General features: G+C 41.6%; 1 protein-coding gene across 2 annotated transcripts in view; it reads left to right on the top strand.

Annotated features, from left to right (window-relative positions):
* CTXND1 (cortexin domain containing 1) overlaps window positions 1-23,284 on the top strand; it is a 35,377-nt gene that overhangs the window by 4,632 nt on the left and 7,461 nt on the right. Inside the window, exon 2 of one of the 2 annotated variants that reach the window (XR_013775902.1) lies at window positions 21,883-22,057. The gene's annotated coding sequence lies outside the window, so the exon portion shown is untranslated. Of the gene's footprint in view, window positions 1-21,882; window positions 22,058-23,284 lie in introns of those variants that run through there. The other variant, XM_079318300.1, reaches the window with a different exon arrangement.

The raw sequence follows: 23,284 nt of genomic DNA, 5'->3' as shown, positions 1-23,284 counted from the left end.
TTCTGCTAGAAGTAGGGAATGATTTATTTCTTTTTATCATAAATCAGAGGTTTTCTTCAAGGCTTTGCTTTAGACTTTCAATCAGAGCTGATGGCTGTAAAGAATCACATGCCCAAGCAAATCTAAAGCACCCAGTGGAAAAGCCTTCCATTTCTCTCCCTGCCCCATCTGATTGATTTCTTGATTACTGGAGAATTTGCTGCTTCACACATTTAGTTTGTCTTATAAACCAGTCCAAGGTAGCTGATGTCACCCATCCAATTTTGTTTCCAAATTTAAATTCAAGCTCCCTCTTCCTCTATCAACATCACCAATATATCTATGACTTCTTACCAAATAACCATATCACACCATATATTGCAGAATTGATTTGGATTTTCACCAGTTTAGTTTAGAATCCAAACCCCAATCTGAGCATAGTTCAGCTGGGAGGAGATCAATTATAGAATCAAGAGTGGTTTGGGTGGAAGGGGCCTAAATCTCATCTCATTCCAGCTCCCTGTCATAGGCAAGGAACCTTCACTAGACCAGGATCCTCATAGCTCCATCCAATCTCTCCTTGAACACTTCCAGGGAAGTGATTTTTAAAAAGCCTGGTGAGAGCCATGAGCCAAAAGCTACATTAGAGACTATGAAAAATAGTGGGAATGAAAAGAAGAGGAAACTTCAGCTACCAATTTTTGTCTGTAAGATCTTGTCAGGAAAAGTGTCTCCCATAATTAGAAGTCCAAATAATGGTAAGTCATAATTGCCCAAAGTCAAGAAACTCAAAGTAACCAAACCAAAAAGACTGAACTCTGAAAAAATAAACATTGCATTCATTTTGTCTTCCATTTGGGGGTATTTTTAAGGATTTATGCTTCAAAGCTTTCATCTTCAAGCATATGAGATCATTTTAGAATAAAGAATTTTATATCCTTACACAGTAACCTCAGCAGAGCTTCAAAAGCATCACTATGAAAATCACACCAGGCTGAAATGTAGATGATCCCTATATTGAGAATCACAAATCATTACTTGCCTCTGTTTTGTTCTTATTTTTTGCAACATTGCATGACCATCTTTGTGTCTTACAGCCAGCAGAAATATTTCCCAGGAAGAAAAATGGAGAAATTTTCTACCATCTGCATCAGCAAACCACCAGAAAATGGTGTTTTCTGGATTATATTCTGCCTCTGAGTTCACTATATCATCACTGCAGTTTTCCAAGTTGCAAGCAAAAGGCAGCCAGAAAGGAAATACCCAAGTAAAGCTGATCCAATTCTTGTTCAATACTGCAAAAGTATTCAGAAATATCTCTCCTTACTCCTTTCATGTGCTATATTTGGTCAGCACACTGAAGATGACTTGCATTATGTTCTCTCCCATTCAGACTCTGTCACACCATTGCAGCACTGACAGTTCTCATCTCCAGGCTCACTATATGGGTATTTTCTGGGAAGAAGCAGATTCTCCTGTTTGGAAACACCTGCTTTCACTCCATACCATTTTCCTTCTGCCACATCCTAGTAATGAGTTCTTTTAAGAATTGCCTGGAGAATGGGAACAGGTTGGTAATAGCAAGGGGGGAAAAAAACCCAAAACAAAACAAAACAAAAAACCCTCAGAATTGCATCTGTGGAGGAGTTTTCCCCCAGCTGCCTTCTGCTTTGGGTCTTGATCCCATATCCATGGAAGGCAATGAGGAGACTCCCACTGACTCTGCATCAGAACCTAAAAGGGTTTTATGGAAGGTATATTGGGAGCATTTTTGGTGATGCTTATGCTGCAGAATAAAAGAGGTGCAGGAGCTCATGGCCTTGCAAACCCTGGCCATGGTTTGCAGCCCCTCCTGGGCAAACACCCAACTCCCCTCAGGGCCTTTATTTGCCTAAGTCCCACACACATTGAACATTCATAGCTGGGCTGTTGTAGACAATGAAGTTTTGTTCCATTCCCTTGGTTTTTTAATATTGTCTTGATTTAAATTATGTGCAGAACAAAGGAAATAATATTTCAGAAGAGGAGTGAAAGCATAATACAGGCACAAATAAAATTTGGTTACACATAGAGTTAAAGTAGATGGACTAACTTTTCTTATGAAGAAATACTGCACCTAGGGAGGGTGTTTAGTATAATACTCTATACCTTGGGATTTGATTTTAAAAGCCTTTTGGACATCCTTAGATCTCAAAATGTAGAGAAAACCAGCAAGGGAATGCATCTCTCTTTTTTACATTTAAAGCATTTCCTTCATATAATCCTTGTAAAACCAAGATTTTGGTGAGGAATAATAAGCGCATACAAATGAAGCAGATTCTCTCTGAAAGAAGCAAAACCCAAAAACCCCCAAATAAATCAAGATCTGTAAAGAAAATGCAAGCAGCATATATTCCACAGTAAGTTTCCTTAAGCAATATTTAGTGCTAAGGCATTTTGTGTCTCTGATGTAAGAGCAAAAGCAGCAGGTCTCAGCTGGGTACACCTGTCTCTCTTGACAAGGCTGAAGGTTTCAGCAGCCAAGGAAGGTTTAGGTTCATGTGCTGCATCATTGCAAGCTCTCTGGACAGAACTGTACAGCAACCTGTCAGGGAATGTCAGTGTTTGTCTCCAAAACTACCCTGTGACAGTGGGATTGACCTAAAAGGACACTATGGAGCTGTTAGGAAGCACAATCTGCACAGAAACCATCACTGCCTGTGAGAGGAAGAGGCTGAGTGCAGTAAAATACAGAGAGGGCATTTAATTTATAATTGTGTACAAGTGCACACACACAGATGCAAGCCTTGGGGTTCATCTTTGGGGCTTCCACCAGCTGCTCACTATAAATGGCTGCTAAGAAAGACTTGGGAGCCACTGGAGCCCACAAACAGCACTAGATTTTTGTAGCTTTTGCCTACATTATGAAGACAAAACACTAAGTTTCTCATGAAACAAAGAGCTATTCTATTCCTCTTTTTTTGTTTATAACACTGAGTTTCCTTCCCTGAGCCTGTAGCCCAGAAGGAACACCACCTTTCAAGCAGTGCTCCCTGCCCCTGGGCAAGGGAGGCACAGATTAAATACAGCAGAGATGGAGCTAAATGTGCTCTCTGCTTCCCCTGCACCTGGGCTCTTGCTTTAAAAGTGATGTTATGGTTTCAGGTGATATTTAATCAGTCACCACCCATAAGGAAACCTCAGCTGACTGCTAGGCTGTTTTACCTTTTTGGTTAGCACTGAAGTATCCTTCTAGTGATCAGGGAACAAACTCTTTTGTGATGCTTGCCTGGGTTTCAAATGTCTGGACATGCTGCATGTGTGGCAGGTGAAACTTAGCAGCCTACACATTTCAAACACAAGGGATCAGTCTCACCCTGTACCCTGCAGTTACCATTGCTGTCATAGCAACTTGGCCCCATATATTCAAAGTTTAAGTGTGTATTTAAACCTGCTGCCCTCAAAACCATTTCTGTGTGCTCCAGTGGCTTCACTGGGCAGTTTGGCAGCAGAGCACCACATTGAATTCTTCTTAGTTAAAATTCACAGGAGTTATAGTTTAACACTGAAAGGCACACACTGCTGTGTAAGGGAACCACAGGAGCAACCAGCCTAGGCCGAGGTTTTTTATGAACTCTGATTTAGTGATTTAAACTTATTTGGTTTTCTGAGATGGTCCAGAGCTCATAGGCAGTGTATTACTCTGTCTTGGCTGACAAGAGGTAACTTCTAAAGATGCATGACCTTGGTTTCTTGCTGTCTTGGAAACATAGTAATAACCCCAACCACTGGAAGTAATACTTTTTATTGAAGTTCCCTACCCCATCTGCAGTTATGGCCATGTTATGTGCTATGCCACAGTAATAACAGAAGCACATCAGCATGAACCTTGCTGGAAATAGCTCTAGCACAGCTTTGAAAGCCATTTTTTCAGGTGAATGAAGTAAAGAGAAAACTTTTCATCTCCAGGAACACATGAGCCTTTCTAGTGCACTTCGAAGCTTGGCCAGCTGGAAGCAGGAGCTGTAGCTGCTGTGGAGCCTGTTTGGAAGCTGACTCCAGCACAGGAATTGAAATAAATGAATTTGGCATCTAAAAGGAGGTTTTGTGGAGTCAACGCTTTCTAAGCAGAGGACAGAGGGAGATTTGGCAAGGTTGGTGCATACATTATTGACATTTTAATGTCACAAAGGGGTAATCCCAGGTCTAACTCTGAGCCTGCTGAACCTGTCGTGGTCTTGAAGCCCACCCTTCTCAGGTGTAGGGCTGAGGTGGTGCTGAAGTGACAGCCTGTGTGGGCAGGGGAGTGTTAGACACTGCCAGAAAACACACACATGCTAAATAAACACCCCACCATTTTTGTACTAACCTATGATTTTCTGCATTCCCTACTACCCACCCACCAAAGATAAAGCTTTTATGTGAATAGCTGTCAGACAATGAGCATGGGAATGTTGAGAAAAGAAATAATTTATGCCTGCTTTTGGTTGTTCAAACCAAAACACTTTTTAACAGGAATCTTTCCGAAATGGAAATCAATGATGGTTGGCATCATTCTCAGAACACTGCCTTGGGACACTGAAGTGCACAAATGCTTTGCTGATATTTTGGACACAGTGCAGAAGAATTTTCCAAGTGATTTTCCATCTCCCAGGAAAAAAAAATATTGTACTTTCCTATTTGCATTTGTACAACTATTTGTATCTTAAAGCAAGTATCTGCAAAACATGCATGCCTGCAACATTTTCAAAATTAATAGCAGAGAAGGAAATAACACTGGCAGTCTAGAAGAATTTTTTCTGTTGGATGGATTTGGTAAGAATGGGATACTCTTGGTAAGAAAGTCTTGTTTCCTTATTTGTGTAGGGATCAGAACCATTGTCTTTAGTTTTCTTCTGACAATTTGTTCCTGTAATCTCCTTAAGTTCCTACATTAAAACCTTTGGCTAAACTGAGAGGTAGATTAACTGACAATTTAAGCTACACATTAGTAAACATAACAGGAGGCAATGGAACAAGTCACCCCACAAAGAGAGAACTACAGGAATCTGTGCTGCCTCACTTATTTTTATTTCTTCTTTAAAAAAAAAAAAAAAAAGTTTCCTGCGACAACATCTTTCTTCCTCCATTTGCAAGTTACATCTGCTCACACAAAGTTTATGATATGCAAAATAGTTTTCAGCACGGTGAGGTCTGTTCTAAGGAGATAATAATGGATATAAATCAGTGCCAAGCACAGGAGCTGTGTCTGAGTCTGAGCACAGGCAGGGCAGTGAAGTGGCAAGGTTTGAGATGGGCCCAGTGACCTTGTCTGGGGGCACACAGAGCCTCTCAAAACAGCTCAGCAGCAGCTGAAAGCATCTCCTCCAAGTGCAAGGTGTGTGGTGTTACCATCCCTAACTCAAAAATCACACAGCAGCCAATTCCAGGTCACCCTTGTCAGGAATGGGGGAGAAGAGGCAGAGCAGCTCTGGGACCTCTCAAAGAGCATTTCCGTCACTGTTTCTCTGAGAAAAGATCCTGGTCCATAGCCAACACACAGACACAGTGCCTCAGATCTGTGTTCTGCAAGAAGACCAGGACTGCCTCCCCCAGAGCTAGAGCAGCACCACCAAGGGGCTCAGCTCTTCAGGGAGCAAGGAGATTGTAGAAATAATTCTAAAGCACCAAACTGCAGCTCCAGCTCCTTGGCTAGGACATTTTCCTTGCTTTCCCCCCCTTCACCCCACGAACCAAAAAAGTGTCTCACCCATTGACTGTCTGGGAAATGTGATAAGTTTGATCAGGAAAAGAAAAATTTCTCCCCCAGCTCTATTAAATTCTGTGGGTGTCCTGAGAGAAGATGATCTTTGGACAGCAGCAGAATATATGATTGCAAGCAGACAGTAATTTTATTACACAACTGCCCAATAGCACTTCTCTGAAATATTTTGAAGTTCTATGGCATAGAGAAAGTCAGCATTTTTAAAGCAGTTGGAACCACAAAACAGAGTAGTAACCAGCAGGGGAAAATAAGAATAGCTGTTCCTTCAGAATTTTTGAGTGATTAGACTAATTTTCAACCTTTCCTCTACATGATCTATTATTTAATCTCCTGCCTTACTTCATGGCAGCAAACAACAGTTTATTCTAAACTTGTGTTATTCCTCCATTATTAAAGCATTACTCTCTAGAAGAATGATTTTTGCAAAATGATACTGTAAGAGAGGAGAAAGCAGAAGCAGCTCCAAAAAATGTTCAGATGGCTGTGCCAGTCCTGCTGCTGTCAAGAATATTCCTCACCTTGAAAGCCAAATCAAAGCGAATTTTAAAATAAGGAACAAAATTAGAAGATCAAACATGTAGAGGTGAGGAAAGTGGGATCTGGTCCAGTACTTACTATATTCTTTCCCATATTTGTGTTATCATGAAAGGAAAATTAGCAAATGCTCTAAGTGCAGTTTATATCAGAGTAAAAAGGAGAACAGTCAAGTTTCTACAATAATTTACTTTTATCACAGAACATGGGCTAACTACTGCACTTTTCCCCCCAACTTGATCTCTTTGTAAGGTTATCTTAAGGAGTTTCCTCCTGCTTTATTTGAAGAACTAAATGCAAAGGATGAATTCTATTTCTAAACACATTTGCTCAGCAAAATTTTCTGATTTCTGTTCTTAGTTTCTTTCTACTGTATTAGCACTTTCCTTTTCTCCCCCACATAGCTCTTGCTATTATAAACTTGCATTAACATTGGGCCCATAATAAAATTAACACACAGGGTGTTAAATAATTACTAAAGGTCTTGTAAAAATACATTCAGCAGGCCAGAATGTGTTTGAATGAACAATAATCACATCAAAACAGCAAAGAAGAATCTGTACACCTCTTTCTTTTAGACATATTTTCAGATCTCTGTAACTCTCTGAGAAGCTGTACTTAAAACACTGGTGTGAGTAGAGAGCAGAAAATCTGAAGTCATTTACTTTCAATCCTTCCCAGAAATAAGCTGCATTTGCTTGTACAGCAGAACAACTCTGGGGACAATGAAAGGGTGCTGTGAAAATCACTGCTCCATAAAGTCCTTGCTGGCTGCTGTTTAGAAAAGGAATTTGTGAAGGAATCAAAGCACTTTTTCACCAGGTTACAAAAAAGGAGAAGGAAGAAATCGTTTCCAGTTGCTGGAACTAAAAAAGGCAAGGAAGTGCAAGTGCATGCAAAGAGGGAAAACCACAATTCTCCTTTGCAAAAAGGAAGGAATGATGTGCAAAAAGCATTCAAGAAAATACTTCTAGCCCAGCCACAGGAAAGATTTGTGTATAATCAACTTCTGTTTGCTGCAGAGCAGTTGCCGACGTATTTTCATGCAAGCTGATGTTGTTTTCCCTGCTTGAGTGGCATAGCAATAATAAATACATTTATTATTCATTAAATGCCTTCAAAATATTTTAATATGCTTCAGCATTTCCAAGGTGTTCAAATCACAGCAGTAAAACACCCTGCTCATGTAATTTGCTGCCTTAACAACTGAATATTGCAGTTTGTAGTTTAAAGTTTCTGAGAGCACATTTTCAGAGTGGAGAATCACTTTAGGTATCTGGAGTCAAACCCTCAAAAAGAAGATTTTCTCTTAAAAATCACACCCCACCCACCCATCCTCCCTCAGAAAAAAGCTGGGCATTATACACAGCTCAGTTCTCCCATATTTTAAAACAGGATTCATAAAATTCACCAAGTTCAGAGGTTGTCAAATGAGGAAAAGGTTTTTAAGGTAAAGGCAGACCAATAGATTGGTGCTGTGCATGTGCATGCATTATTTTGTGTGATTTAGTTTGATTGTTTCCTTTCTATACACACACACAAAAAAAAGCCAAACCCAAAGAACTCCAAAAAAACCCCAAATAACTGCCCCTCCCCAAAAAACCACAAACAAACAAAAAAAGAAAAACAAAACAAAACAAAACAAAACAAAAAAAAAGGAAACAAAAAAAAGGGAAAGGAATGAGTAATCAAGATTTAGTCTTATGGTTTTCTTTGCTTGCTATCTGGAAGCAAGTTTTCAAGCTGCTGACTTCACTGGCCACAGGCTCCCAGCCTATATTTGCATGATGGAGAGCTCTGCACAGCATTTCCTGAGTGCCACTGCATGCCAAAGCAGATGGAAGGTGATTTATGGTCTTTGCTGTTTATGGGTATAAAGGAGGAGAGAATTATGCCTAGATCACTGTGTCCCAAATAATTCCTTAAGGTTATCAAGTTTGCACAGCTCTGTCTTATGTTAAGTTTATGCCAGAAAAAAAATAAATCAAAATAAGAGGAAGTGAACCACTGAAGCAGAATGCACAGGGAGTGTACCAAAGCACATAGTGCTTATTTATCTACAGCTGAACCACATCAACCAGGGAGAAGTTTTATTCCCAGTCACTGCTCAGAGCTTCCAGTGAAACACTCCCAGATTATATTATTGTCACCAATCCAACATTTGGTGAACTTTATCTACAATTAGAGTCTGGCAACATGTAGGCCATAAGCAAATAAATCTGAAAGCTAAATAATCTTCTTAAAATACTAGCACTTGAAAGACCTAAGTGGAGTCACCAATGTTGTGCTCTGTGAAATACAAAGAGTGAAATAGTTCAGAGACCCAAGAGCAGCCTGTGATACAATGAGCAATAACAGGAGATGTAAGCATTGTAATTGCATTAAAAAAATCAATATCAAAAGAACACAAAAAGCTCAAAACTCCCAAGTTTCTAAATTCCAGCAAGGAGATTCTCAGCTCTGTCAGCAGCCTGGAGGTGACTGCTGCCATTGTTGGAAAGGGTTCAGAGGCACTGCAGACACAATCCTAACATCACTAAACGGGCAGAAACCTCTCAGCAAGATGGAAAATAAGGCTAAAAATGAATGTATGTTGGTGTTATTTGCTGCATGTCTCCCAGGTAAGAATATGGAGCTCCAGGTACCCTGAGGATGTTGCAGTGGTCTGGCCTGTGCTCTTTTCTGAGCCCTGACAGTGGCAGAGCTGCCATTCATGAGCTTCAGCACATGCCAGGAGCCAAGGCTGTCACTGGCATTTGCTGACATCACTGCAAAAAACTCAAAATGGACCTTATTACAACCCTGGCCAAAGACATACCACAGGCAGTTCTCTTTCTGCTGCAAGAGCTCTTGCTTTCATGTTAATAAAGTCAGGCACTGACAAATTTGCTGCTGTTTAGGGGAAATGCTGCTCCAGGGGTTATGTGAGGCTGTGGTCTCAGTCAGTGTGGTAAAGGATTTACCATTCAGGTCCAAAATGAAAATGTGAAATTAAATGCTCTTGAAAATGTCCTGTGCTAAGAAGAAAAGCCTTCCAAAATAGATTTCTGTCTACTTGGTCCAAGTCCATGGTTCTTTAACTTTTCTGTAAGCAGTAATGGCTTTGTCCTGCAAGACAAATACCCATTGATTTTAGTTTCTAATGGCTGCTAGGTCAGGCTTCCTATATATTTGCTTAATTAATTTTTCTGACCTTTCTTCCTTTTAATACTTGGGATGACAAACTTCCATTTTAGCAGCTGTGTGAATATTAGTCTGAAGCACCCATGATGTCAAAGGCTTTGTATTCATTTACTGACCAAGTTATTTTGAGCTTTTTTTTTTAATAATATGCATGGTCAGCACAGATTTATGATTTGTTTTTTTTTAGCTCAATCTCATATTACTTATCACATGGATTAAAATTATTTCATAGACAATAACCAACAGGAAAGAGATTGTTACTCTCTCTTGAGATATGAGGAAACCATCTGAATTCCAGGGAGGATTCCAGATAAACACATTCATTTTCAAAGTTGAGAAGTTCCTTCCTTGTTTAATTAGCAGTACTTCAATTTTCTGCCTCAACATTCAATAATGAAGGTGGAGACTGGGACAAGTGCCATGTCCAGATCAGAGACTGCAATGTACAGGCAATTCTAGCAAACCAAAGAAACCAAGCACATATTTTAAATCTGACAGCATTGGATGGATTTAGGTTAAAAGCCAAAGGCATAGGAATAAATTGGTTCTTGAATCCTTCCTAGAAACCCCTGTTCTCATTCAAGTCCTGGTTTGAGCAGGGTGCAGATCACACCAAGGTTGTGGGCTCAATCCATATGGACAGCTACTCAAAGCTAAACTCAATAATTCTCGTGGGTCCCTTTCAGATCAGAACATTCTGTGAATCTGTGAAGTGTTAAGCAAGTCTACAAGGAATTAAGAACCTAAATGCAATTATATGTCTTATCCTCACTGCTTTATTCTCAGGTGTGCCCTTAGCACCTATTTAAACCCAGGCTTAAATCCTGGCTTGAAAACTGCATTCAGGTAAGTGATCTACAATTAAAGTATCAGCCCAGCTCTTGTATATTTGCAAATCACATCTATTTTGACAACAGGTTAGCATAAGACAGAGATGAGACACAGAGCCTAGAGCAGGATGGGTTGTGTCATTTAAGGCTCTGCAATTGCAGACAAGGCTCAGAGATGCTGCCTTGCAAATGTGGGTGTTCAGGTTCTGCCAGGACTCTGCTGCCTGCACGCCTGCCAGGGAACTGGAGCAGTTGCCATGCTACTTCATGGAAAATATTTATTAAGTCAGTGATTTATTTAGTCTGTTTAAAGAAGGGGGAATAAAACACTGGGCTGACCATAATGATTATGTTGTTATTATTTCTTTTTTAATTAATATTGAGCAACCTGTATTGCAGCCAACTTCAAGACACTTCAGAATTGCACTCCTCATTCTCTGGCTGGAGAACAAAACCTTTGGTAGGATAAATAGTGTTTTACTTCTAGAACCCGACTGGAAACTGCTTTTCCTAGTATCTTCCTTGCACAGAGAAAAGAGACTTGATTTTTCTACTTCATCTTACAGGGAAAATATTCACCTTTTTTCCCTCATCACTGAGATATGAAATACAAGACTCAGAAATAGATGCAGGTCTGAAGTTCCCACAGAGGACAAACTCAGTTACTGTCTCACCATGCTGCTTTAACTCAATGCAATATTTACCAGGATATACCACAATGCCCCAGCTCAGCATGTCTGACCACCAATCTCTGCTTATTTCTAGAAGCTGAATGTTGCATTAACCACTGGGAAAGACTCTTTCAGCTTGTCTGGGAGACAGCAGGGTTTTGGTGCTGATACATGGAGTTGCTCCTCTATTGAGGTCAGTGGGACAGAGGCAGGTGACTGTCAGGACAGAGTGAAACTCTCTGACCCAGAGAAGGGACACACAGCTAACTACAAACTCATCCTGGTGCAATGGCAGAATACCATGTTGTGCTAAATCCACAGCAGAACAGCCTTCAGAAGCTATTTTAATCAATTAAGAACAGTTGGACCCTTTAGCACATAGTTACCATCATCTACTTATTATGCACTTAAAATGCAATTATAGACAGGAAAATAATGTTCGTTTTCTATTGGCCTCGTTTTCCTTGAGTGAATTAAGTCTGCTTCTCATCTGCATTCACAGCCCCAGCTGCTTCCTGACTGAAGCAGATCCTGTAGGCTTTTTATATCCAGTAGCAATGCAGCAATGCCATATGTAAGGCCAGGGTGTGTGTGGGAGCTAGGATGTCTCCTGGCTCCTGAATTATTAGGCTGTTCCAAGTTCCAGTGTGCAATGATTCCCTGTGTGGTGATTCATGAGGTAGCAAAGAACCTAGATCCAGTTCCCAGGCTATGTTTTTTAGGGTTAGAAAAGCAATGTTGCTTCTCAAGCTTAAAAAAAACACAACAGAAGGGAAGATAGGTTTTAGAGTCCCTGCCTGTAACACAGCAGGTCTCTGAGGGCATTTGTTATCCAAGACTGGTGGTAAAGTAGAAAAGGTGAATGTATAGCAAAGGAGTTTTCCTAAACATATATAAATAGCAAACCATTGCACTTTCCCTGGAAGAAGAAAAATTTGCAGACAGGGCAATGCTCAAGAACTCCCAAGCCCAAAATGCTTGTGTTCTCTGAATGTCATTGATGCAAGTCACTGCCATAATTAGCTTTGTCAGAAGACCTGAAATAGAAGGGGGGGAGAGGAATCCCTGCAGTATAAACTGCACCAGGGTGCTCTGTGGAGAGAATACCCCCAGTTTCTTGCTTTCCTTCCTAACCAGGCATTTACAGGGTCATTTGATGGACAGATATGCACAGGCTGGCCCTGTTTCACCAGTAGGTTGCTCCACAGTTTCAAGGTTATATTTATGAGAAACCTGCCAAATGCTTTAATTGGTGTCCACTGCAGTAGGTCACCAAGGAAAAAAAAAAAAAATAAAATAAACCCATCCCAGGGCAGCACTCAGGAAACTACTTCATAGGAGAAGTTTTAGGTTGTGACAAGACAGCCTATCAGACTTCTGGAAGACTTACTTTGAGCTATACCTTCAGTAGATTCCAGAGGAATAATTTGGACACTGGTCTTTGTGGACAAGTGCAGTTTTTTATGCTGCTACTATAATATTTAAATGCTTCCTATTAAATATTGCATGTCAATAGAATTGGCTATATCAAACAGCAGATAATTGCTGGCACTTATTTTTCAAAGTCAAAACTCTGCTTGAACTTTCCTTTGAGAAAATTAGGGTTTTATTAGCTGGCAGAGAAGGGGAAGTGATTCCAAGGGCAATTTGGCTTGGGAATGCAGTGTTCCCATCAGAGCATCCTTTCTGGCAGTAAGGCTTTCCTGAGAGAGAAAGTTCAGCAGGGTTTCCTGAGTCTGTTTAGTCCCAGTCCTGATTTTATGGAAGCCTTGGAAGCTGTTGAGATGGTACCTTCAGACATATGGACGATTCCCAAACCCCACTTTCTCACTGCAAAGTCCTAGTGAGCATGGAATAAAAAAGGGTGAGGGGGAGGAGGTCTAAAGTTTGTGTTTGTCATACCACTGCTCAGTATGGGAAATGCCAAGTGTAGGCTGCCAGCCTGTCCCTCCCACTGATTCCACAGAGGTGTCTTGGAAGCACAAAGTTTACTCAGTGAGTATCACACTCTCCTCAGCCCTTACCCAGCAGATGTAAATAGTGCTGCCCTTGATTTTCCTGCTCATGAGGGACACTTGCCACAACCATTTGTGTTCTGCTTAGCCCCAAAACACTGGGTTGAAGTGAAGCTGTCAGAAGTTTCTAGCTTTCTGCCCACAGTCTGCCTGGTTGAAGTCAATGCAGCTTTTATGAGGCATTTTGTTATGAAAAGAATTTCACTAGAAATCAACCCTCCCACTGCCAGTCCAACAAAACTAATTTAGTTCAAGGGTGCTTACAGTCATGTAAATAGAAGGCAGATATTTTATTCTGCTAGGGAAAAGTCATTCAAAGAGAGGTACCAACCACGTGCAGACCATATTTTAGCATGCCTATAAAGAGCTGTTTCCTAGCTGAGTGCTGCATGTCTCCCAGCTTCTGAATGGTTTGTAATGCAGTTTTCCTTCAGCCCAGGAAGGGTGCCTGAGGCAGCCCTGCCACCCTGCCCCATTATTTACTGAGTGTCACTCCAGGCTGCTGACCTTGGTCACAGCTCAGGCTGTGTGTGAGCAGGCTCCCAGCCTCCTCCCACACTCCATCTGCTGCAGCCACCAGCCTGTATAAGCCTTGGCTGCTTGGCATATCTACAAGAACTCAATTTTACAGCACTCTCAGGCTACTCTCCATTGCTGCCCCCCTCAGAGGGTGCAGCTGGGGCAGTCCCATACCTGGATAGAGATGCTGGAGCTAATCTCTTTTTGCAAAGTTCCCTTGGCAGAGCAGACCAAGAGAAGGCTGAGCCCAGGGTTACAGACTGGGGGTTGGAGGTTTCTGCTTTTATAAGAGCTTAGCATCTTCTCAGTTAATAATGAGTTTTAGTAATTCAGAAAAATAGAAGTTATAAGATTTTATTTGCCTTCCTTTGGAAGTGTTAGTTCCTAAACTCAGCTAGAATTGAGATTCACTGTTACAGGTGACTTGAACCACCCTGCTCTAAAGAAATGAAACAAAACATGGCCCCTTGCCTTGTGCTGCCACAGATAATCCCTGTGACTGTGTTAGTCCCCTGCACGAGCCCTGAGCATCTCACACACCTCTGCATGCCAGGCTGCACCTACACAGCGGCTTCCAAAAGGGAATGTCAGGGTTTTGTAGTATAGAGGGAACCATTTTCCCCCAGCCACAGCATCCAGATATTTCTTTGTGTTAATTTGCAGTGACATGGGAGATCTGAGGTTTCTTTTTTCTGTGAATCAGAAACACTGCAGAACTGGGCAAAACCAGTTGCCCTTGTTTGCATTCTAAGAGAAGTCCTATGCTGAACCATGATGGAGTTCTAAATCTCCTTCTGCCACTTCACTTTGCCTCCTCAATCAAACCCCTGTTTTAGGAAGTCTGACTGTCACTGGCACATGAGCAGGAGCAGCATCTGAGCACAGCACTGATGGAACAGCACCAGACAGAGCTGCAGCTGAGAAACTGAAAAGCAAGGGCTGCTTTGAGCTCAGTGTCCTGCCCTTCCAGATGCTCCAGGCTCAGCTGCAGCACATTGAACCTGTGGGAGATCTGGAGTCATTCCCTACCAGCATTAGGATCATCTAGAAGACCTTGCAGGGGAAACAGTAAACAGCCCAAGGGGAAACAAAGAACACTTAATTTAAAAAAAAAAATAAAATTGAAAAAGTCAGTTCCAGATCTGCATTTGCACATATATAAAAATTTGTCTTAGAAAAATCTAGGTCTGCATTGAGTCGTGACTGCAGTCCTGTTAGTTCTAACATAAATCTTCACACAGAAGTACACCAAATGAGCTAGGAAAATCTGGTTATAATCCTAATGGTGTCATCATGTTGTGCTCCCTGCACAGTTTTAAAGATTGGCTGGATGCTCTGTGCTGTGTGTCTGGTGAGATGGTGCTCAAAGGTAATTGTCTCATCCCCATATCTGGATCCCCACATCATTCCTATATGTGAGATGGATACTTGCTGCTGGCCCAAAGTTACCTGTACTGCAGGCAACTCTCCACTGCCTGCATTTGCAATTAATTAAACTTCCAAGAGCGTGGGCATAAAATGAGCCTGTGACAATAAAGAAATACCAGCCATGGACAGGCAGGGACCCACTGGGACACATCTCACCTTATTATTCAAAGGACTGAGCTGTTTGAGTTTAGTTTCTTTTCATGCATGAAGAGATTTTGAGGAATCTCATTATTGCACTGAATATAAATATATTCAGTAAATATAAAGAGACAGAGTTAAACTAGAAGCAAAGATCAGTGCTGGGTTTTAAAAGTATTAGAGCTGTATTACTTACAGATATAAATAGAGATTGAAGCTGAAATTCAATCAAATCTTAAATATCTGCTCTTCTCTTAAAGGGACTTTCCAGAGGCAGCCCAAAAGCATTGGCAATCCAAGAAATAAGAGCATAAGGAAGCTGTTTCTGGGGCAGCCCAGTGCTCTGAGGGCAGATGCTCATTAGGGACACCGTGTTGGCCTGGTCACATTTGGCAGCCCATTGTCCCATACCCACAACTGCTGTATTAGGAAGTCATAGGGAAGACCTCTGATTAATGGCTTCAGGGTTTATTTCTGGACCTCTTGTGTTTAATTCATTCAGTTCAAAAAGCCTGCTGGTACTGTCTCCAGTCCTCTGTGGTAGTAAGTTTGGGGAAGTCACTACGTGCTGAATAAAAAGTTACTTTTTCAATAACAAGCTGGTTGTCTACTAGTTCATTGAATGCCCCCAAATTTACCTGTTTTGAAAACTGGTGGGTTTTTGTTTTTTTATTTTTAATTGGAAGGAAACAATTTTTCACTCACTTGATCTGTGATGTTTGTATAGCTCAAATATGATTCCTCAGCCACCTTTTTCCCATCTTCTTCAGACACTCATAAAGCAACTGATCATCCCTTTGATCATTATAGTTACCCTAAAGAGAACTCCCTTAAGGCAGGTATCTGTTCCTCAGCCCACTTCTCTGCTTTCAAACCACAGTGATCCCAGCCCATAAAAACCAAAATAAAAGATGGCTACAAGGGGTGAGAGAGTATTTAGATTTGGGACATCTGGGCACATTCAGAAGTCAGTGTGATCCCTGCAAGGGAGAAAAGACCTTCCAAACTGCTGAGTCAGTTCAGGTAAGCCCTCATGGCTCCCTGTACATTAGGTTCACTTTAAAATGTTCCTTGTGGCTAATGGTGCATTAATAAGGTATTGGCTCTCTGGGACTGATGGGTGCTGTGCCAAAAACAGTCCTTTATAAATTGAACATGTAGAAAGGTTCTGGCAGTCTGATTCCCAGTGACCCACTGACAAGCTACTGATCTAGCTGAAGATGTGGAGATGGAATGTAATTGCCCACAATCTTTTTAATCAAGGACTACACTGCCAGTAATCTGCTGCAGTGACAGAGAAAACAACATCAGGCTGTAACACACGTCTGGAATCAAAGCTCTTTTCTGTACAGTCTTAATTAAAGAGTGTTTCTGACTACAAGTTTTATAGAAAAGTCAATGAGCTTCCAGCTGAGGAAAAGGACCTTTCTTGATGAAAAGGCTGCATGTGTACTTAGAGAGTATGCATGAGTACATGATCAGAAAAAGCCCCATGGGGAAACACAGGAAGCACTCAGGCCATGGGTTATGCTTGGGAACATCTTCAGTACAGATTGGGATGAGAGGGAAGGAAGGAATGAGAAAGCATCAGTCACCCCCAAAACCCCAAGCATAAACAAAGCCATGGCCAAAGGCATCACTAGCATGGATCAGAGCTGCTGCAGGGAGGCTGAACCAGAGCCTGGCCTGGAGCAGCCCCCCAGGGCATGGGAACCTGAGGATTCACCCAAAGGTGATCCAGGGAACATCCCCCAGAAATGAGAACAACAACCAGGGTGTGGTGACCATGGGGTGGCTTTTCACTGCTTGGACAATCTACAGTGTCAGCCTGTGGTGATCACTAAATTGTGTTCTGCCCACCTCCTGCCACCAAAGCCCAGTCAGAAAGAGGCTCATTGCTTCAGCATTCTCAGAGATAATTTTTGACAATTGTCTGTCTTTGATTAAACACAAACTGCCTTTCATACCCACCCATCTGGCACTTCTAATAAACGCATTCCCCAACAAAGAGATGCTCAAAGTTCACCAGTTTAATTTGTCATCCCTCTATAAAACCACATTGTAACATAACAATCCGTCACAGAGGCCAAGTTTAACAGGATTTCATAGAATTATAGAATGGTTTGGGTTGGAAGGGACTTTTATAGGTCATCAAGGTCCAAGTCCCTGCAATCAGATGGGAGATCTTTAATTAGATCAAGTTGTTCAGAGATTGGGCATCCATTACCCTCTCTGTAACCTGTGCCAGTGTTCTACCACCCTCCATGTAAAATTTTTCTTCTTTATATCTAATCTAAATAGATCCTGTTTAGTTTAAAATTATTACCCATTATACTAACACAACAGGCCCTGCTGAAAAGTTTTTCCCCATTTGCACAGGCAGCTCTTTACCAGCCAGCCTTGATGCCAAAAACCAGCCTTGGACACATTTGATTTACTACAGCAGAAATTGCCCACATGTCCTGGGAAGGACAAGAGACAGAGACCATGAACAGCTGGGGCTCAGGCTCAGGATCCTGACTGATCCTCACTCATCTAGCAATGGGCCATTTATCCTTTCACCCAGCCTCACTTGGTGACATGCCAAATTTGGAGGCTGCTATATTTGTTACCTACCTACAGAGCTATAGACTAGAGCTCAATTATCCTTAAATTCTTATCAGGATCCTTCACTCCAGCCAGGGCTGTCATGGAAAATGTAATGCATGTCCTGACTCAAGGTTTTGGTTCATTTGTAATAAAAATCATCTGGCCTCTCTCTGAAGGAAGATGCAATCCATCCCTGTTGGGAGACAGTGGAAAATATAGTTTATATGGATGCCAACTGGACCCTCATCAGAAAGAATCTTTTGTGCAGTGTTCATGTGCAGAGCTGTGCAGAAAGGGGAGGGTCTGAAACCAGGAAGATTTTCTGTGCTGTTAAGCTGTTTGGCTGCTCACACTGGCTCCAGATGGTGCTGGAGGCACTCAGTGCCTCTGAAAACCAGCCAACTTTCATTCTCCCAGCTCTTATAGTAGCAGGAGAAAAACTGTTCTCTTGAGAAAAGAAAACAGGGAAAAACTAGTAATGATATTTCTGCTTCTCCTGTTGGCAAATTATAGCTGAAATTAGATAACATGCTGCAATAATTCTGGCTTTCCAGCTGGAGAGGGAGGGAGCAGAGACTGCTGTGGGTGTCCCATGCAGCACAAGGCTCTGCTCCCTCAGACAGCCTAACCCAAACTCATTTGGACCACCTGGGGCCCCTAACTTTTCATTCCAGATCCTCAATTATTCTTTCCTCCTATTCCTCATACCAGTGAGGAGAGATAAATCTGTTTAAGTAGGGCTATTTTTACCACTGTTTCCTAAGGGTTTCTCATCCTTACCTAGCAATATTTCTGGGCTCTGGGGCTGCTCTTCCTGGGTCTCTCTTTCTGCCCAGTGACCTGGCAGCAGATGCTGACAGTGTTTATTTTAACCTCATGTCCTGCTTTGCAGTCAGGTCCATACTTGCACTACATCTCAGGCTTGTTCATCCAGTGTTTCAGATTCCTGTGCAAGTTTTTTTTTTTTTTTTCCAGTTTAAGATAGGATGTGGTTCAGCTGCCATCACAGCCCTGGTTAGATCACCACAAAGAATCAGAGCAATAGCACAGGAGGTTTTGTGCATGAGCACAAGCTACAAACATCCATCCTCACCATCCCCTGCAGACCAAACTGTTCAGAAAAGGAACAGACAGGAGCAGTACCTTTGATGGAAGCCCTGTGCAAAGCCTGTGTTGGTTTGTCTTGTTTCAAGCCAAAACACATTCTGGACTTTGAGTTTGACTTTTGCTTATGTTTAATTGATCAAATCCCTCTCCCCACAAATTTCTGAAGTATCTGAGAAAAGCCTGTTTTTAAAAAAATGTATGAATTAGTTATCAGTATGGAGTAAAGAGTACCTGCAGCTATTACAATGGAAAAGTCACCTATAACCATTTTTTATGTTTTGCTGCTCATTTGTTAAAACTTTATTGACTAGGAGTTACTTTCATTGGCAATAATTTAACTTTAGATTTGAAATAAGTGATCCAGAGGTGAAGAAGGAATATATGATTTCTTTCTGCCTATATTTGTGGCAGTTCTACAGGCATAACCCAGATATTTTTGCTGAGAATTCATCCACAACAGTTTTTCTCAATTGGAAAAAGATGGATACAGCCTCAATCTGATCTGTATGTATTTTCAAGATAAAAGGGCAAAAGATGTGTCTCAGAGAGGTATCCTGCAAGTCAGAGACTACTGGACATCACCACCCCAAGGTAATGTTTATGTAAAAAGGAGTTGCTGTTCTACCTTGAAGTGAGCTTTTTGTTTTTGTAAAAGAAAATAATAAAACAATCCAGTACAGTAAAACAAAAATATGGATCGTTTTTCCTCCTTGTCAGCTTTGCTGCAGTGAAAAATTTCTCCATATCTTTGCTTATAATTCTCCTGGCTAACAGTCATTGTTTGATTTATAAAATAACTGCCAGGACCAACAAGCATGTTTGTCCCCTTTCAGGGGATTTAAACATCAGAGAGTTTAAAAAGCAGATACTCCATTAAAATGAGTTTATATCATATCTATTCAGACCTTACAAGCCATGGCTTAAAAGCCTAATCCATTTGTTTCTCTGAGGCTCCTTTGTGTTTTCCTCTTGCCTTGATGAAAAGGATGCACTCAGTGCATCACAGCAGGGATGAGGAGAGCAGCTTCAGCCCCCTTGTCAAAATACACAGGGAATGAAGGATGGACCTGCTCAGACAGATGTTCCTTCTCAAGCTCATCTAAACTCTTCATATCACAGGTGTTGCTTTGCATTTTCCAGGCATTATCTGCTGAGGGGTGAATCAATGTTCCCAACAGCCCAGGCTGGAAGGCAGTCCTGCCAGGATGGCTGATCCACACTGTGCAATCCCTGCAGCTCTCTCACAGCAGAAACACAAACAGGGAGCCAAAGGGATGTCCCTGCAGCACACACAGGGGGCACAGACCTCCCTTCCCCAGGGATGAGCCTTCCAGCCCAGGACAGGACCAGGGAGGGGAGGAAAATCTCTGGGCTGGGGGCTGAGGGAGCTCTGGGGTTTTCTTTCCCCTCCTGCTCCCCTTTGGGTTGTAAAGCAACTGATACAGACAGCACCACAGCATCATCCTGCATTACCTGCCCTTGTTTATGCACTGGAGTCCTGCACTTCCCACTCTTGTGTCCAGCCAGCAGCCCAAAAAGTGCCTCACTGATCCCACCCTCTGTTTTACCTCTGAGTGACCACTTCCAGTGTCTGAAAAGATTCCCAGATGTTCTCACTTCAGCAAAGCTTAGTCAAGGGTTTTTCATTAAAGTTGATCTTTGGGAGGCTGGAAGCACTTTTTTTCCAGATCCCAACTGTCCATCAGTTCACTTCATAGCTCTGAGCAGCAACTTGTTCTCAAACACAACCATCTATTTTTTAATCTTTTGTTAATGAGTAATTCCACATGCTCCTTGAAGTGAGTGAGAAATGATTATTTGATTTAGGATGCTCTCAAATTATAAGCAGCCCACAGTTATTTTAAGTGTATGCTGCATCTTTTTCTCAATGAAGATTAATGTTATTCCTGCCATGGGGCTATGTAGGAAGGAAACATTTGTGCAACAGCAATTTTTAAAACTTTCCCCGGATTGATTTATGTGTTTATTTGTTTTTAAAATTTGGGCTCTTGTAAATGATGTCCTTAGTCTTCTGATGGAATACTGACATCCAGTGATTTACAACTAGCTAAAAGCAAGTGTGTGGAGGGAATTTGTCTCTTGACCATAACTGAGGGCTAGATGGAATAAAGGAGTTGGAATAACTAAGCCAAGCATAAAGCTTTAAAGTCATTATGTAAAGCAAGAAATAAAATAGTCCAACAACCAAAACAAAATGCCAAACAGTGAATTAAAAGCAAGATTAAACCTGCCTTCAGCTGCACAGGAAAAGTCATGCTCATAGGAAGGCAGAGTTACTGAAATGAAGTATTGATTTTCTGCTGAAAGAATTGTAAGTATAAAAGGACAATTAATTTTTAGACTAAGCTAATGGTCATATTATTGCTCTCTGGGTGTAGCAAGAAGCTCATCTGTCTGTATCTATCTATAGCATTTGACTCCTGTGCTCAGAGGCAGTGAGTTTTTAATCAAAGGTAGATTGTTAAGAATATCAGAGTATGATCAAGTGTCCAGGCTATTCCTGTATAGATTTGAACCTCAAATTGAAGGTGACTTTGTTTGACAAACACACACAATACTTATCTGGAGAAGCATTTCACCTTCCTTCCTGGCCACTCACCTCTAGCCCCTGTCCTGCTGAGTCCCCTCACAAGGGACTGGTGCTCATCTCTTGGCTCATCTCTTCCCATCCTACACCTTAGAATCCTTTCCACAATGTGTGAAAATCCAGATTTGTCATCCAGCAAGTGTTGCTGGTTGAAATTATTTTGTGTGCATATACAAAAGAGTGTTATCCCAACCTAGACAGACTTCAAAAAAAATGCAAATAATTAATAGTTTTTAAGTCCTGGTGTATCAGTTCCAATAAATCAAGTAGTTTTGTTTAAACCATCCAAGCCTCAAATAAATATGCAGGATCAATTCAAACCTGACTGATCTTTCACTGTGATTTAAAAATACGATTTTCTGCTGGTTTAAGAAGAAATATTGATATGACTTCAGGCTTGAACATTGCTCTTGCTATCACAAGTGCTGATGTCTGACAGACTCCATCCTGTGTGAGTGCACCCGAGTGCCTCGGGCTCATTCCCGTCACGCCCACATCCTGCCTCAGCAGCAATTGTCAATTTTTATTTTTTTTTCAGAGCACCCCGGTGAGAACTGCTTCCAGGTCTGGGTGGAGGTGAAGCTGAGCCGAGCCAGGACGTCGGGAAAGCCCCACTGAGTGACAAAACTTTTAAAATATGACTGCAGGGAGGATTGTGTCTCCAGGATGCTGCTATGCTGGGATGTGACAGGCTTCCTACCCAGGTCTGGAAGGTATGGATCTGCTTGCATAAATATCACTTCCCTTCCCTCCCCTCCCTGTACATCTATTGTTTTGGGAAAGGAGTATAGAACAAAAAAAAAAAAAAAAAAAAAAAAAAACAACATAAAAAGCCCCTAAGAAAATACAAATCAAAAACAGAGACTGCTTTGAAATAAATCCTTAGGGTTGAGATGAGTTGAAACGTGATTAACCAGCATAGGAATGAACCAGCACTCTGCAATGTATGTGGTACATTATTAGTTTATATTTAAAGTGACAGTGCTAAAATTGCTAGGTCAGGAAAAAAAAACCCCAGAACCATATTTTTTAAAGTATCTTGCATAGGTAGGGTTGCAAAATTCAGGCACACTGATGAGCACAGTTGTTAAAGAGCCTGTAATAAAGCTGGAACACTAAGGAGGATGCCAACATCCTGCATAAAGTCACAAAAATTAAATATAATCTCTCTTCTGTGGCAATCCCTCATGAAAAGGGCACAAGAGGAACAAAACAATCAGCAAAGACCAAATGCTCAGGATGGAGTCTCGAGTGAGGTGCTGGGCTCCTGGTCCCTGGCCCCATCCCTGACCCAGCTCCAGGGGTCAGAACAGAGACACAAAAACAATCCAGGGGAGCAGGGAGCAGGGCACCAAAACTCGAGGATGCCAACCCTCCTGAAGAGACTCAGCTGCTGCCTGGTGCTGGCCCTCTGCAGCCCTCAGAGCCACTTTTGGTGCTGAATTCTGACCCAGCACAGCTCCATCCCTGGGTGAGCCTGCCTGTGGCACACACCTACTCTCAGAGGAGTTACAGGGGGAGACACTGCTCTGAAACACCCAGGGGTTTACAGGAACACACACTCAGATGGCTAAATTGCCTAGTTTGAACCAGGGATTGTCCTCCTTCATCTTTTGGCTTTGTTTAGACCTAATTATATTTTCAACAAATCCAAAGAAATTTATAAAAACACAATTCTACAGCTCATTGCTGTCAAGCTGGGGGAAAAAAAATGTAATTTTCTACAATTCAGCTGTTCAGAGAAAACTTGATCATTCAAGTATGAAACTTTGTAATTGTTTCTGCTGATCTTTTTTTTCCCCACACACACATAATGCTGTCAACATCAACCCTGCTAGTAAACAAGAGCAAAACATCCAGCCAACGAGTCTACAACTGGAGAGAGAGCTAATTTCAACAGCAGTGATGGATTTCACACCCCAGACCAAGAAAAATTGAGT

This window comes from Erithacus rubecula (assembly GCF_903797595.1).
Source record: "Erithacus rubecula genome assembly, chromosome: 14".
Lineage (NCBI taxonomy): Eukaryota > Metazoa > Chordata > Aves > Passeriformes > Muscicapidae > Erithacus > Erithacus rubecula.
This window is presented reverse-complemented; position numbering and strand designations above follow the sequence as displayed.